Raw genomic sequence first — 15,496 nt, 5'->3', positions numbered from 1 at the left:
TCGGCCGGGGGGGGGGGCGGGGCGGGGCGGGCGGCGGCTGCCGCCTCCGCTGAGGGAAGGCGGCGCGGCAGCGAGCCTACCCCCCCCCCCGCACCACCACCACACTCACACACACACACCTGCCTCTCGCCGCGCCGCCGGGCCCGCACCCTGCCGCGCCGCTCGCGTACTCTGCGCCCGGCACGCTGGCACCTACGCTGGCGGCTACGGCATTTGCGCAAAGCAAGCCCTCTCAGGTGCAGCGCCCGCGTGACGACATTACGGAGAATCCGTAAGGCAGACTAACCTCTGCGAGGGGCTTTACGTAAGTGACGTTCATAGGTAGGGGCTTGGCCTCTTAACCCACGCGGAGGCAGGCGCTCTCTCAACTGCAGGAAGCCCTCTCGCGCGGGTGGGACCGCGCAGTTTACGCGAGGCGTCGTGACCCCAGGTAGGAAATCTGTCAGGCAGAGCCGAGAAGCTTTACGTCAATTCCGTAAGGCTGCGTTGGCCTGCCGCGAGGAGGGAGGAAACGGCCGGTTCCGCGCCGCTCCGGAATTGGCGCAGCGGCCCGGCATCTCCCTACGCAGTTGGCGTAAGGCTCCCTCTCAGGTGCAGGGAGGGGGCGGGCTCACGTTGCCCGGCAGCCCCAGCCTATGGGGGCGCCGGGCGCTGTCACGTGCCGCAGCCCCGCTCGCCGCTGCGGAGCCGGAGGAGCTGGCCGGGGCCACGGAGCCAGGACGGGGCCGGGGACTGCGCCGGGGCCGGCGGCGAGAGGGGTAAGGCGGGCCGGGCGGCGGGGAGCGCTCTCCGCGCGCCCCTTTGGTGGCGGCGGCGGGCGGGGGGCGGGCAGCGGGTTCCGCTCCTCCCACTGCACCGGGCACTGCGGGCAGGAGGCAAGGGCAGGACGCCGGGGGGGGGGGGAAGGGGGATGGGAGGCGGTGCGTGAGGCGGGGGGGGGGGGGCGCCGCCGCGCGCGCTGAGGGGGTCGCCGCGCGGGGACCGTTGGGGGCGGCCGTTACAGCCGTTGGGGCGGCGGCAAGGGCTGCCCGCGCCCTGAGGGCCCGGAGCCCGCGCGGGGGGCGGGGGGGGGGGGCAGAGATGAGGGGCTCGGGGCCGTTGCGGGCAGCGGGTCCCTTCCTCCCTGCCTCCTTGCCTCCCCTTTCCTTCCTTCCCCCCTCGGCCGGCGGGGTCCGGCGCGCAGGCGGCCGCCCTTGCGCAGGAGCCGGCTGCACGGCGCGCGTACCTGTCAGCGGGCGCGCAGGTGCTTGCCGGAGCCGCTGGTCCGGGCCCGACGGTTAGAGCGTCTCGGTCCGGCCGCAGGGCAAACTTCTCCGCTTTGCGGCGAGCGGTCACCTGGCCGGAAGGGTCCCCTGCCGGGAGGAGCGAGAGGTCCCGTCCCTGACAGAAGGAGGGAGCTTCTTTTTCCCCGAGAGGTGCTGTGGGTCGGGGAGGCATTTGCGTGGAGCGGGTGCTTTTTCAGCCAGGTTGGCTAAACACTACCAATCAAAATCGTAGTTGTAATCAAAAGTTTGCTATAAGCTCAGTCATCGCAGTGCACCACAGCGTCCGCTCTTCTGACCTGCTTTTTGAAATAGCCATGTCCGCGATTCTCAGTAACTCGTCAGAGTTCTGCATGGTACCAAGGAGGCCCAGATTCCTCTGATAGCTTTATAGCCTTCCTGATTTTGAAGAAAACATCTTCAGTATTTAGATTTTTTTTTATTTGCTTTGTACTGGATTTTGTTAATCATTAAACCTCTAATTTCTGTGGAAGTGAGATCCTCAAAGAGGCAGTTGAGGAGGCAGGAGAAGGACACTGAGTAGAGCAAAACTTGAGTTTTGAATAAAAATAGAAATATGCATTATGTAGCTAAATGTCTTATTATTTATTTACATGGCCCTGAAAATGGTGCCGTGTGATTTACAGAAAGTAAGAGGAAAATGTCCTGCTCCAAAGAGCCTGCATTCCAAATAATTCAAGCACAGAATACAGCATTAGAAAAATCTGTAAACTGATGAAGTCCTGAACATGTCTGATTTTTTTTCAGTAACTATATACTAAGTTCATTAACACTTCTTAAAAGGTTAAGGATGCTTTTTCTGGAAGTGTTAGAATTTCTACATGTGTTTAAAGTAAAAAGAGACTGAAGTGGACATTGTTTTCAGGCTATTTCAAATCCACAGTCCCCAAAAAGATTTACACAACTTTAAATTAAAATGACTATGCTAACATAACTCTGTGTTCTAGTAAGCTTTTACAGTATAAAGACAGAAAATCAAACTCATTTCCTTCATTCCTGTAGAATAATTTAACATCCTTGAAAAGAAAGGGGAAGGAAGGACTGCTTGCAAATTTTGATTTTATTTTGTTTGGTTTCTTTTAAGATGTGATAACCATTTAAGAAAGACCCAAAGGAAGCAATTGTGGAGACAGGGGGCCTAATGTTTGCTAAGAGGAAAGAAGGAGGATGAAAAGTGCTGTCTATATTTGGGGAGGGAGAGAAGCCTTAAAAACATGAAATATAAAAGCCGTTTGGAAGGCGGAGGGAAAGAGGCCTGTCAGTCTCTATACTGATTATATTGCTCTGTTGGTTTGTTTTCTGTGCAAGGTGGTTGCTTCTAGGCTCTAAAAAGCTTCCAAGCATTTAAATAGTCTAGGTCTTAGATGGACTATCAAAAATTTGTAAGAGATGGTTGTTGTTACTTCACTGCTACAGTGGAAAAGAAAGCATACAGAGGAAAAGAAAAGCCATGTCAGCAGCCTGGGGCTGGCTCTAGATTCTACTGATTTCTTGATCAATTTAAAAAGTTGGACTTGCCTTTGAAAGTTCTTGGCAAGTGTGATTTGTTTCTATCCAAAACTTTCCAGTGTTTTTCCTCTGCTTTGTGTTGGTATTGAATGAAAGGAAAGATAGGAAAAAGAATGGGAAAAGATTGCTAATACTAAGATTGTAATATTTTCAGTTTTCTGTTCCCAATAGTCATATCATTGATAGTGAAGGCCTAGTGCTATTTTGGCATTGTTGGCAGAATCTTTGGTTCTTGCTGATTTCCTTACTCCCCTTTTTCTAAAGGGATTATATTTGCATAGGCTATTTATCCATACAAATCATTATTATTTATTTCAATTGAACTGTTATTGACAATATTGTCATCCCTTCACAAAAAAAGATGCTGATAAAACACTGGTTCTTGCTCCGAGGAGTTGACAGGCTAAATTTGAGATACAAAATCTAGGACCTAATTCATTGGGGGAACTGGAGAAAGATTCTGTCTAGAAATACTTGGGAGGATAAGAAGAGCCTCAAGTGATAACTGGTATGAAGGTTGCTGAAGAAGTGACCTAATGCAGCTGTATGGATTTGGTTAGAAAAAGGAATTCCAGATATGACTGGTGTCATAACACGATTTAGGAACAAATGGGAAGAAAGAGTATGCAAATAAAAAGATAAAATAGGAGAGGTGCAGAGAGGGTCACAGGTGGGCAGATCCTTAAAGCAGAGAGTCTTGACCTAGCTAAGCAAAGGATAGAAAGCCATTGGGGAGAATAGTGTGATGAAAGCAGAGGGCAAAAGGCATGCCTTTCCTAAACAATAGAGAAATGTTTAAACTTTGGATATGCAGATTTCAGGGAGCCTTGGTTCTGGCTCTTGAGCAGAATCTGTTTCTGTGAATTTTCATTCAATAATGTGACACTTAAGGTTGCAAAGCTCTTTTGTTTTGAAGCCCCTCAGTTTATGTTCCTCTAAGGTTTATGGTAGGATGGGACTTCTTTTTCTTTTTCCTTTTCTCTGTACTTTCTCTCATCTGAAAAGCAAATCCAGTTTGGAAATTTGGGGGGAGGTAGGGAAAAAGGAAACTAGTCCAAGCTGCTTCATGTTGTGAAAAAGCTTTACTGTATAATCGTAAAAGCTGCACTTTTTCCACAGAATGGAAGTTCAGCTGGAAGCAGCTGAACTTTGAAACTTGGCATGTAAATAGAGCTCTTTAAAGAGCATGTCCGTGGCTGGAAAGAGGGGAGAGGGAAATAACCCTGGCTGGTTAACAAGCTTATGAGCATGTAAAAAGCCACTATGAGCGTGCTCATTGAAGTATCTGTTAAAACATTCAACAGAGGTTTGCAGAGTCTTGCGCTTGATTGTGGTGATGTACATACACCTGAAAGTGGCAAGGGTGTCTTAAGTGTAAATATGAAACTGAAAGAAGGTGACGCTTTAGAGTATTTCTGTACACTGTGATGGATAAGGAGGAGTAGCCCGGATAATTGAGATGAAGGTATTTTGAAATGTATTGCACATCTGTGGGACATGCAAGAAGGCTGAGGTTTGGTATACGTCTTTACTAGCTACATAACTTGTAGCTTTTGGTGAGACAGGATTTGTGATGAGTGTAGCCGTGCCAACAGAAGCATGCCACTTTAGCATAGTGTTTTGATTTCTTTATTTTATTTTGAGGTGGCAGAGGGAGGGCTTTTTTGTTACAACAATGTGCACATGAGGAACACTTGGCTGATAGTGGCCTGGATTAGCTATAAACTGAGCAATATGTCTGTAATTCAGGGCTGTGTATGAAGCAGTGATGAAATTAAAGGGAAAAGCAATGTGAAAATTGCAGTTACAGATTTAAAATAGCAGTAACATTCAAATCTTAAAAATTCTTCTAGAAATTATAGTTTACATTTTAGTATGTTTGTTGTACTTACAGTGTGCTTTTGACAAATAGAAACTTTATATTTCATATTTAAGGAAACAGAAGCTTAAGCTGCTCTACCTGAAGTATTCACTTATTTCTTTGTTAAAAGCAATGATTAATACTAACTACAAGACTAGAAACATTTTTTTTTCAGTAGTAGTTGTGCATTTTTTGGTTCTTCTGTAGTTTTTCTTTCTTTTGTGCAATTCTTTCAGTGAGTAATGATGACAGAAATTGATGTCCCCTTAAGAAAAAGTAGGCACAGGAATCTTATGAATGAACTGGGCCAGTTAACATAAACTACTTGCACTTTGGATTTTTGGACTATATTTTGTAGCTAAATTACCTTGTGTCTCTATTTGTCTTATTCTAAACATCATGGAATGAAAGAGAACTGGGAGAATTCTTGGACCCCACTTCATCTTGATATGTTGCCTTGTATTCATAGTTTTGCTTTACAACACATATACTGACCTTTCTTTTAATTTCCTATGCAGTATAGGAATGTAGACAAGGTGCTGGTTATAGGAGAAACCTAAGAAAAAATTCCAAGTATGTCATTTGTTCTGCTGTTACTGAGAGGTATGTAAAGCATGGTACTGGGCTGTTCTTTCCCTTATTTTCTGCTAGCTAAAGCCATGAATTCTGAGACTAATCTTGTATGTGGATTTTCCATGCAGCTGAGTGGGGCTGCTGGACCATCTGTACATTTGCTGATTGGTTTCTCAAGTAATAAAGGCCATGGATTATTAAAACTCATGCCCTCATTGTTTTATTCCATCGATTTTTCTATAACTATGCAAAATTTCATTTCTCTTTTGTAGTAAAATGTTTTTATAACTTGCTGAGAAATTGAAGCTGTGAATGAATGTTGGAGAGAATTAGTCTTATGAAATCCAGTTGCTAACTCATTTTGGGAGATCTCTTGGATTATGGAAACTTAAGTGATCCTAGTGAATGGGATGGTTTAAAGCAGTTCTTTTATGTTGTGGTTTGGTATACTATTTAAGAGCCTCAAGATGCTACTTGTGATTGACATAACAAAATGTAAATTATATGCTGTTTTACTAGGCTCTAATTTATCTGTCGTAAGGCTTATGTACCAATAGTACTCAGCTCTTCTTACAGCAGTGTTTCTCTTTCATGTAATATCTACGTAGGGAAATAAAATTACTCTTAATTGTATGCTTAAAAAATAAAATGGAATTGGGGCATGTCTGGCTATTACAGTAAATTAAATTTTGCTTTTTCACATTCTTCTTGTGCATTTACTTTAAATTGACTATTGAAAAATTAAATGCTTGAATATCTGATTGGGAAGAACACTCTCTTGTTATTGAGTAATTATTGGTGGACAACAAATTGAACATGAGCCAGCAATGCACCCTTGTGGTGAAAAAGGCCATCAGAATCCCAGGCTGCATTAGGCACAGTTTTGGTGGCAGGTCAAAGTTGGTGATAGTTCCCCTCTACTCAGTACTGGATACAACACTTGGCCACATCTGGAACACTGTGTCCAGTTTTGGGCTCTCCAGTACAAGAAAGACTTGGATCTACTGGAGTGAGTCCTGTGAAGGGCCATGAAGATAGTAAGGGACTGGAGCATCTTCATATGGGGAGAAGGTGAAAGGGCTGGGAGTGTTTAACTGGGAAAAGAGAAGGCTCTTATCAGTATGTATAAATATGTGATGGGAGGATGTAAAGAAGATGGGGCCAGACTCTTCTCTGCAGTGCCCAGTTATAGGATGGGAGGCAATGGGCACGATTTGAAGCCCAGGAAGTTCTAAACATAATAAACTTCTTCACTGTGAGGGTGATCAGACACTGGAACAGGTTGCCCAGAGAGGTTGTGGAGTCTCTATCCTTTGAGATAGTCAACATCCGACTGGACAAAGCCCTTGACAACCTGCTGTAGCTGACCCTGCTCAAACAGGGTGGGTTGGACCAGATGATCTCCAGAGGTCCCTTCCAACCTCAACTGTTTGATGATGATTCTGTAATCATTGAAGAAATCTTAGAGAACATAGTCCATTAAGATTTTAGACTTTAAACTTCCTGATATCATTAGTGCTGCAAGAAGTGAAATAATGATTCAAGATGAACTTGACATTTGACTTAGCAGTAAATTAACTTAACAGCAAGAAACTGACATTGCCTCTTAGAAACTGTCCTGCAGTAAGAGCAGAAATGAGCAAGTTGATTTGTGAGGGCTTTACTTCTGTTTCCATTGATTCTTGCGGGGCGACACTTTCACTTGTTTTCCTTGTAATACAGCAAATTTGAGTGTTAACTTAATGATGCAAGTATTGGGCCCCGAGGTATCTTTAATACTCTGAGGCACAAGTTTGGTAATATGTGCAGAAATGTTTCTCAAGCTATTGAATTAATTCAATTCATTATACAAGTAAAAAGGATCTTCCCCTAATGGTATGCTCAGCTGACAGTGTCTTCCTTAATGGAAAAACATAAACTGCAGGTGAGAGGGAAGTCCAGACACCTAAGCTCTATGGAGCTGTTTTGGAAACATGCGCTCCACACTTCTAGAAATGAGTTTTGACAGTGCAGTCATAGAGGATAGAGGTTGAGAAGGCAATGGCAGCCTTGAGTCTTGGGAACAAAGATCTTCTTGGAAACATAACACTGCTGATTCCCTCTGGTGAGACTTGACCACAAAACTGTTTATCCCAGTGCCAATGATACTGTGAAATTGATACGCCATTTTTAATTACTTATTTACTTATTTTGGAAGGTGGGGTGTCAGTGATGGTGGGTTGTGATAAATCCCAGAGTTGATCTGGGTAGAGGAGGCATAAAAAAAATTATTACTTGTTGCAGGACTTTTAGTGGCTCTGTTTTTCGTTGTTTTTAGCAGCTAAAACCTTGTTGCCCTTGTACCTTATTTAACCCTTTTCATAATCATAACCTCTCTCTCAAATGCCTTCATCTTTGTTGAGAGTATACAAAAGTCACCAAGGAAACAAAGGCCAATATGCTGCACATCAATGACTTTAGTTGCCATTGTTGAGATGGGTAATGCTCTTAAATTTGCTGACTGATTCATACTTGAAAAAATAGATATTAATTTAAATGGTCCTTTTACTGTCTGCTTAGCATGGCATTGAATAGTTGCACCAAACATACCACCTGGACATTGGATGAAAGCATACAGTTAAAACAGCGCAAATCAGTCAAAAGGAAAGGTTTTGTTCTATTTCAAAAAGAAATTAAAGCTTTTTTTTTTTAAGTAGGAATCAGTTGCATTTATTGTCTTATGAGAGTCAGCTATCAAAGGTAAAGCTGGTGCCATGTTTTTATTATAGTATGCAGTATGACGATAAAGGGTCCAACTCTGTAATTATGCATAGATAAGCTGAATGAAATTGGGTTACAATGTTTTTGTCAATCCTAGAAAAAAATGACATTATCGGTAGATCTCAAAGTGCTGACTAATGTGTGTTAAATTTTAATTACTTTTGGAGTTGTATTTAAATAACAGCTATTTATGTGTTGTTATCTGGTTTTAAGCATGGCAAGGAGCTGGTGAGAAGTGCTACAAAATACAAGTGCTTCTGCAGCTCTGTGCGAGAGGGAAGAGGAAGTAGTCAGCACAACTTGCATAGCTGGTTTTTCCAGCTGTGCTGCAAGGAAGGTAGTGATGTTCTGCTAGGTGTATAATTGATGCTGAATCTGGATGAAGACATCCATTTTACAGTATGAAGATAAGACAAGATGAAAAATGAGTCATTTATTCCTACTCTGATATTTCTGTGCTGTTGAAGTGGCAGTTCTTCGTGAATGAACATCTTACTTTTTCTCTGAAAATGGAGTGCTGTAGTTTGTTCTCTGATGCTCTATAAGTTTAGTACTTTGCTATTTTCCCCGTGTGTAATGTGATCATTTTTACTTAAATGCAAATGACTGTAATAGAGTGGTGTTGGAGTTGTACAGAGTCTGTCTTCAGGGAGTGAAATAGTGGAGAGTACAAGAATATACACAGCTATACTGGTATGGTCAGCAGAATCGGGGGCTGTGGTATGAGAGGAGATAGGTAGGGGAACATGGAGCTCCAAGTAAGAGATTTGGGAGGCAAAGGCAGAGGATGTGGAGGAGTGTAGGGAGCTTGCAGAGAAATTTGAGAGTTGCAAGGTACGCATGAAAAGCTAAGAAGTGCTTAGCCCCATAATATTGTGTGCTGTGGTAGATTTACACCCATGGTCTACCCAGACTAGACTGACTGTAGAGTACATTAGTAAGAGGTAGGATTGTACTTCACTGCGGAGAATTGCAGAAACCTAACTGAGTGGTTTGGTGTTTGTTGGCAGGGGGCGTTGCCTTTCTTTCTATTTATTTTTTTTTTATTTTTTATTTCCATGTGAAAACATGAGAAGCGTGCCCAGGTGGGGTCCTCTGCTGTTACTGTAAATTAAGAATACTCTAGATGAATGTCAACTATGTAACTCCTCACTCTGAAACTCAAAAATGGAGAAAGAAAAATTTCTGTGGCCTTCATTCTTGGCTTCTGTGATCCTGTCCCTGAACAACAGGTACAGTGAGAACTGCAGATCCTTTTCTTTTATATATTTATTTTTAGCTTAAGTTAATGGGACTGAATTTCTGCCTGAGAACCTGTTGGAGTTAGTGGCTGGACTCTGACTAAATTGAAGAAGCTTGGATTCACCATGGTTGCATCACAGAGGCTTCTGACTTGGCTAGACTGATAATGAGATCTCAAATATAATCTGAGATATCTGCTGGAGTTGTTTTATAAACATTTGTTGTGCGATACTTAGAAAACTTGGACTTCTACTCATCCACATTCAGTTCTAATCTCTTTTACTTTACTCTGTTAGCTGGTTTAGCTCAACAGAACATGAAGGGAAAACATAAATGCCCAAGAACTTATTTTTTCCTCCTCTTCCTTCCCACTTTGAAGAACATATTTTCAGTGTCATGGATTCTTGGAATGACTGTAGTCTTTTCAGAGAGCTAAAACTGAGTAAGCAGCCATTCAGTATCTTATTGCTTCATGATCTCTTGACTTGATGTCTAGATAATTAGACTTAAGAAATAGATTAGTTTTTTTTTTTCTTTTTTGATTATACAGTTATGTGTAACCAGGTGTTTGATCATACAGAGACTTAATTTATTTCTTGAGAGAAATCAGCTATGCCACTTGGATAACCTTATAGAAGGGTGAGTGTATCACTTTGCCTCTGTACACTTGAAAGATATGTGAAGTGTATGTGTTTACTTATAATACATATAAAATGTATATTATACACTTGAAATGTATAAGAAAATACATGGCAACCAGCATATTATGTTTTGTGTGTGACACTTAAGCCTGAAATAATTGTGAGCATTCCTTCTAAAACAGAAAACAATGGTAGAAAGCATAGTGCTTGAGCTCTTCCAGACCAGGCACATACCAACATTGTCACCAAGTGAAGATCTGATGATTAAACAGAAAATGTTGATTATGGGGAGCATTTGGCCCTTTTTCAGGTTTTGCCACTGATTTACCATGACTTTATTTCTTTGCGTCTTAAGTTCTTCTGTGAAGACCCTAAATATTTCCCTGTGTCACTAAAGCTATTCGTTTAAAACGAGTAACATATAACAATATGTTGCTAGGGTAAATACAGTGACAAGTGTTCTAGAAAAGCCAGGAAGCAAAGCAAGTATCAGTAGGAGATAATGTTGATAACTTTTTTGCTTCTGGTGGATGAGCTGAAATTGATATCTGCCAAAAATATGAGCTCAGAAAAGTAGCTTGATCTGCTCTGAGCCCACATCTGTACACACCTCCTCATCTCTACAGATGGCCAGAAGGCTGAAGAGAGAACACAGTTGTCTAAATTTGTGTAAGAGAAAAGAATCATGACTCCCACCTTGAAGGCAAGTAAACCTCCTGTAACTGGGATATTTTCATCAAAGAATTTGGTTTAATTTTCAGCCTGAGCAGATTATGTAAAACCTGACACTGTTCTTGGTTGCTAAATACTTTTTTTTTTTTTTTAATATATATATTGCTTTGTATTTAAAAGTGGGTGTTTGGAACAGGACTCTTTATTCCCTTTAAAAATACTCTACGAAGGAATAAAATTGATTTAGAACTTTTCTTTGCATGTTTATCCTGTAGCTACATATCAATACAATACTTTTCCATTTTTGATTTCACAGTACTTTATATTTTAGAAAAGAACTATTACTGTCTAAGCAGTAACAGTGCTATTTGAATCAGTCATGATAAGAGGCACAAAAATAAAATATGTTTTCTTCTTTATGTTTGTTTTCTGCTATTACTACTCTGTGAATAAGATTGTTATATTTTATAGGTTGATTATTTCCCTGCAGTCTGCCTTGCATCTTTTGGGGGAGTTTAGTCATTTTCCTCTGTCCTACCATAAGATATACGATACAGTTAAAACAAGTAGCTGGAAGTCAGAATTACAAAAGCAGTGAAGTCTTGACCAGAACTCTGTTTTTGTGGATGTGGCATCATGTAATAAAACAAAATAGGAACAGTTCACGAAGTGCATCTTTGGCACTTCTCTGATTAACTTTGATTGCAGATAGTGATTAACATTTAAGATTTACCTGTGCTTTAGACTGTGCTTCTGGATCTCTGATTATAGAGCCATTCTGAATGCCTCTGAAGTTCAGATGTATATATTGCTGTTCCCCTCCCTTCCCCAGAAGGATCTGAAGCTGGAGGCATCCAGCCCCTTTCAGAAACAAATGAGCAAAGTTATGTTGTTTAACTTCTTGCTATGGGTCAGGAGCCTGAGCTTCATGCCAAGTTTCAGCATGAAACAAAGCAAGGCTGCAGAGCCAGGGGAAAAACCCTTAAAAAGACAGTTTGTAATGAAGCACTGATAAAGCTACAGCTGTTGAGCTACTGTGACTTATTAAAGCAGATTCTTAAGAGGGAAATGAGATATGGCTTGCCTTAAACAGTATGCAGTAAATTATAGTTCTTAGTTGAAAAATGTACGAAGTGCATAAATGCAATATTTTATGCCCCTTAGTATGGATTCCACAATAATGTTAGAAAAGCTATATGTTTCAAATGGATCTGCTTTTTTGTGTAGTTGGGTAGTGGTATGCCTCTGTTTTGGTTCCCGCTGAGAAGCTTCCAAGTGTACATTTAGTAATGCAACATAAGTATAGTGTCAGTGTCATAACAGCATTCCGCTCTCAGTGAGAAGTTGCAGTGGCACCATACAAAGGTGCAGTTGGTCCTTCTGTAAAAGATGATGTCAATCATCCTTGCAACAGCACGTCCACAAAACTTTGTATGATGGCTGCATAGAATTCCATGAAATTTTGGAGGGAAACAAGCAGACTGAAGAAATATGAACAGTGAGGAGGTTTCAGAAGAGTTTGTAGAGAAATGGACAAAGGTAGAGTTAAGCTAAGCTGATTTGAATCACTGAGTTGCCCACAGGCAGAGAAAGTGCAGGTGAAAGTGTCAAAAATTCCTTCAGTATTTTGAGTACTCCTCTATTGATGTTTTTGCAGTTAATGCAGTGTTTGAATATCCGTGTAGTAATGCTTCTGCAGTTGCTTAGAAACTGTTGGCTTAAGCTGTCTGCTTGTAGTTCTTCCTAAGATCTGCTTTAGGAGAGCTTATCTGGGCACAGGACATAGTGGTACATTTATTGTTTTCTTTCACACTGCAATCTGTAATCTTTATTTTCATATAAACTCCTTGGCTAGCTTCTTCCTTAACACTTCCCTTCCCCCATTCATAAATGTTTAATCTGTGTGGTGTTCTCAATGAAGGAGTTTTCTTTTGCCAGAAGAATAAAGAGTTGCTTTCTGTTTGAGCTGGGCACTACTGAATCTCAAGAGCTGACTGGGTTTACTGCCAGTTTAAGCAGGTGCAATTTGCTTCAAAAAGTACCCTTTACTTCCCACCACACAGTAGCAAGTCTCAGGCACAATACATAGAAGATTAAATATTGGCTAAGAACTGAGGAGTACAGGGATTTGCTGTACTTCCCCTGTCTCTCCTTTTCCCTGCTGTCTCCATTTCTGCTGCTCTTGTATTAAGAATGTTTGGATTATCTCCTGTACAGACTTTTTCTGTGTGTACAGCATTTGTTTTGGGAGATTGGATAGTAATTGGATAGCATGCTTGCACAAAAAATAGTAGTAGGTTTTCTTCATAGTTCAGAATCCTGGAACACATAAGAAAACTGGCAGCCTTCGTACTGCAGAAGGACTCTGTAGCATTCACTTAGAGTTGTGTAGATAGAAGATTGTTGGTGTCGGAAAGATGGGAGAGGAAAAGGTATTTAGTGCATTTAGCTACTTCTGTTGAGAAGGAAAAAATCTCTTCCAAGTTTGTCATGAAGTTGCAAAAACCTACTTCTGTCTTCCTCATACATAAAGAATGGGAAGTTGGAGGGAAGAGGAAGAGCAGGCAAAACTCACCCAGAGCTGGTTGATATGGCCTGTGCTGTGCTTCTACATTGCAGTGCTTCCAGTCTGCAGTAGCATGAAATTATTTGACTTTCTTCTTCTGATCTCACTGTAGCCATTCAGCACGGCAGCACAAGAACAGTTTGTAGATACAAACTGTAGATACTGCATCACTGAAGTAATGAAATAGGGTAGTTTTAAAGACTACCATGGTAGGTAAAAGGAGAATAGCCAGTAGCTCTTACCTCTGTGTTCTCTGCTGTACAGAAGACAGTTTCTTGCCCAGAGAGCCCAGTGTGGAGAATACATGGAGTTCTAAGGAAGCAATAGTTTTTTGTTGCATGCGTGCATCTGCTTTTCTTTTGCTTGTTTCTTAAGAGCCGAAGAGAAGATGTAGAAGGCGGAAAAAGTAGCCTAATAAGGAAGAACAAAAAGCAACATTTTAGTAGAGTTGCGCTTGTTGTAGGGATTACAGAAAATGACTTGGTTCACTGCTTGACCCTCATGTTGATACACATGTAGTCTACTTATCATCAGATCTAGGATTGAATTAACTATACTGAATGAACTCACAGAAATGATGAACTGCTATTAGCCAGCTGGAATTTAGTGTGGAGGAGATGGAAGAGATACTATTTGAGGTGTGTGAATTAGATACAGGTAGGGGAAGAGATGACGTCCTCCTGGTCATCCAGGAGTTTCTTTTTCAATTTGTAAGAGATAATGATGATTCAGGGCCTCTTTTGAGATGGCCACCTAACACCTGCTGTGGTGGATACAATCTTTTTTGGAGAGAAGTGTGAACTCATCTATCATTCATGGCCTGCTCCTCTGCCATGTAGAGCTTTAGTAACACCAGGTGGCAAAGGCAACTACCTGCTCCCTTAGCAGCATGTTCTGCAGTGACCATATGTTGCTGCAATCTAGGGTCTGCACTGGTCTTCTGGCCTTTCATCTGTTGATGCATGTAGTTCATTATATGAATTCTTGACTGTCCTACCTTTTTTTTTTCTTTTTTCTTTTTTTTTTTTTTTTTTTTTTTTTGAATCTTGAGTGCTTCAGGGTGGACTGACTCTAGCTGTGGTCTGAAAACAATGGGCTGGCATTCTAATGTGTCGGGACTTGTGCCTTTGCACATGCATGTGGCCAAAGGCTTTTAGGGCTCAGAATTCTTTGAGGCCTATATTAGTATCATGATTTTGGTAATGTGAAGAATTAGTTTCTCTACATACACATTGTCTGTAGTCAGCTGTTTGTATGTATGTTTTTTCCAGTCCTAAAAATAAGCAAGAAATAAATTCATGGTGATGGGGTAAGCAGCAACATTATGTATTCTATTTTTATTCTGTATCTCAGAAATCCACTTCAGGTTTTTTTTACATCTTTGCACTGAAATTTGGACCTTCTGCTCACCTTATCAAAGTGATGAGATTATAAAGCCAGCAGTGGCTGTTCAGTGATCATATATTAAAGAGAGGGCTCTCTTCCACTTAGAAATAGCAGGAAGCAAAACTTATTTCTTTCTAAAATTCTCTGCATGGCCAAGGTTTTGTGCCATGTTGACTTCAACAAATCAATCACTTTTGATATTGAAATTTTGCTGGATATTCTCAGATCGTATGATGGTAGCAGCTAAACTGGTCTCATTAGCAATGTTGGGAGCTTCAGTACCCAATGTTGGGTACTTTTTCAAGTACCACTACTGTTGAGCTTACAGGGGGACTTTCATGCACATGATGCTAGTTCATGAAGTGCTTTTGCAGGAAAAGAGGAATTGGGGATGTTGCTGTTTTTAAAGGGGAAAGGGCGCGGGGGCTGTAGTCCTGGAAATGGTTAGGTTGTTTAGAGAAAGCTTTGCAGCATCACTCTATCTTCACGAATCAAAGAGGAGGCAGAAATAGCTTTCTTTTGTGTTGCTGAAAGATTGAACTAGAGAGCACCGATTTTTCATAACTTGAGGTCGTTAAATGATTGGGAAGGCTATCCCTTCTGTTTCCTGCTTCTCCTCCTCTGCCCCCCCCCACCACAAAGAAAAGAAAAAGAAAAGAAAAGAGGAGAGACTAATTGGAAATAATGCTGACTTTAGACATCTCATTTTATAAGTAGGTGAACTTCTTTCAGATCAGGCTTTGAATTTCTGTATTGTGTATAACAAGCAGTTCTTAACCCAAACAACAATGGTGTTGCGGGACCTCGTGGGCTAGTCCTCTCTATGTTGTCCTTGCCCTTAGTGTAGGAATGGAACTTGCTATCTTCTGAGAAATTTTGAAATGTTTTCATATGAAAATTAGGTGGCCTTTTGATTTGCACTTCTCCTCTGGTAATAGACACCTGAATATATGTCTCTTATCGTTGTTAGAGGCAGGGTTAGAACATCCCTGAAGCACCTTAT

At 41.5% G+C, this 15,496-nt stretch overlaps 1 protein-coding gene across 5 annotated transcripts in view; it reads left to right on the top strand.

Moving 5' to 3' along the window:
- The first annotated feature begins 226 nt into the window (after nt 1–226).
- Nucleotides 227–15,496, top strand: part of STRBP (spermatid perinuclear RNA binding protein) — a 68,259-nt gene continuing 52,989 nt past the window's right edge. For 3 of the 5 annotated variants that reach the window (XM_062590663.1, XM_062590666.1, XM_062590662.1), the window contains exon 1: nt 689–758. The gene's annotated coding sequence lies outside the window, so the exon portion shown is untranslated. Of the gene's footprint in view, nt 305–688; nt 759–15,496 lie in introns of those variants that run through there. The other 2 variants (XM_062590665.1, XM_062590664.1) reach the window with 2 other exon arrangements.

This window comes from Rhea pennata, chromosome 18 (genome assembly GCF_028389875.1).
Source record: "Rhea pennata isolate bPtePen1 chromosome 18, bPtePen1.pri, whole genome shotgun sequence".
Taxonomy (NCBI): Eukaryota; Metazoa; Chordata; class Aves; order Rheiformes; family Rheidae; genus Rhea; species Rhea pennata.
This window is presented reverse-complemented; position numbering and strand designations above follow the sequence as displayed.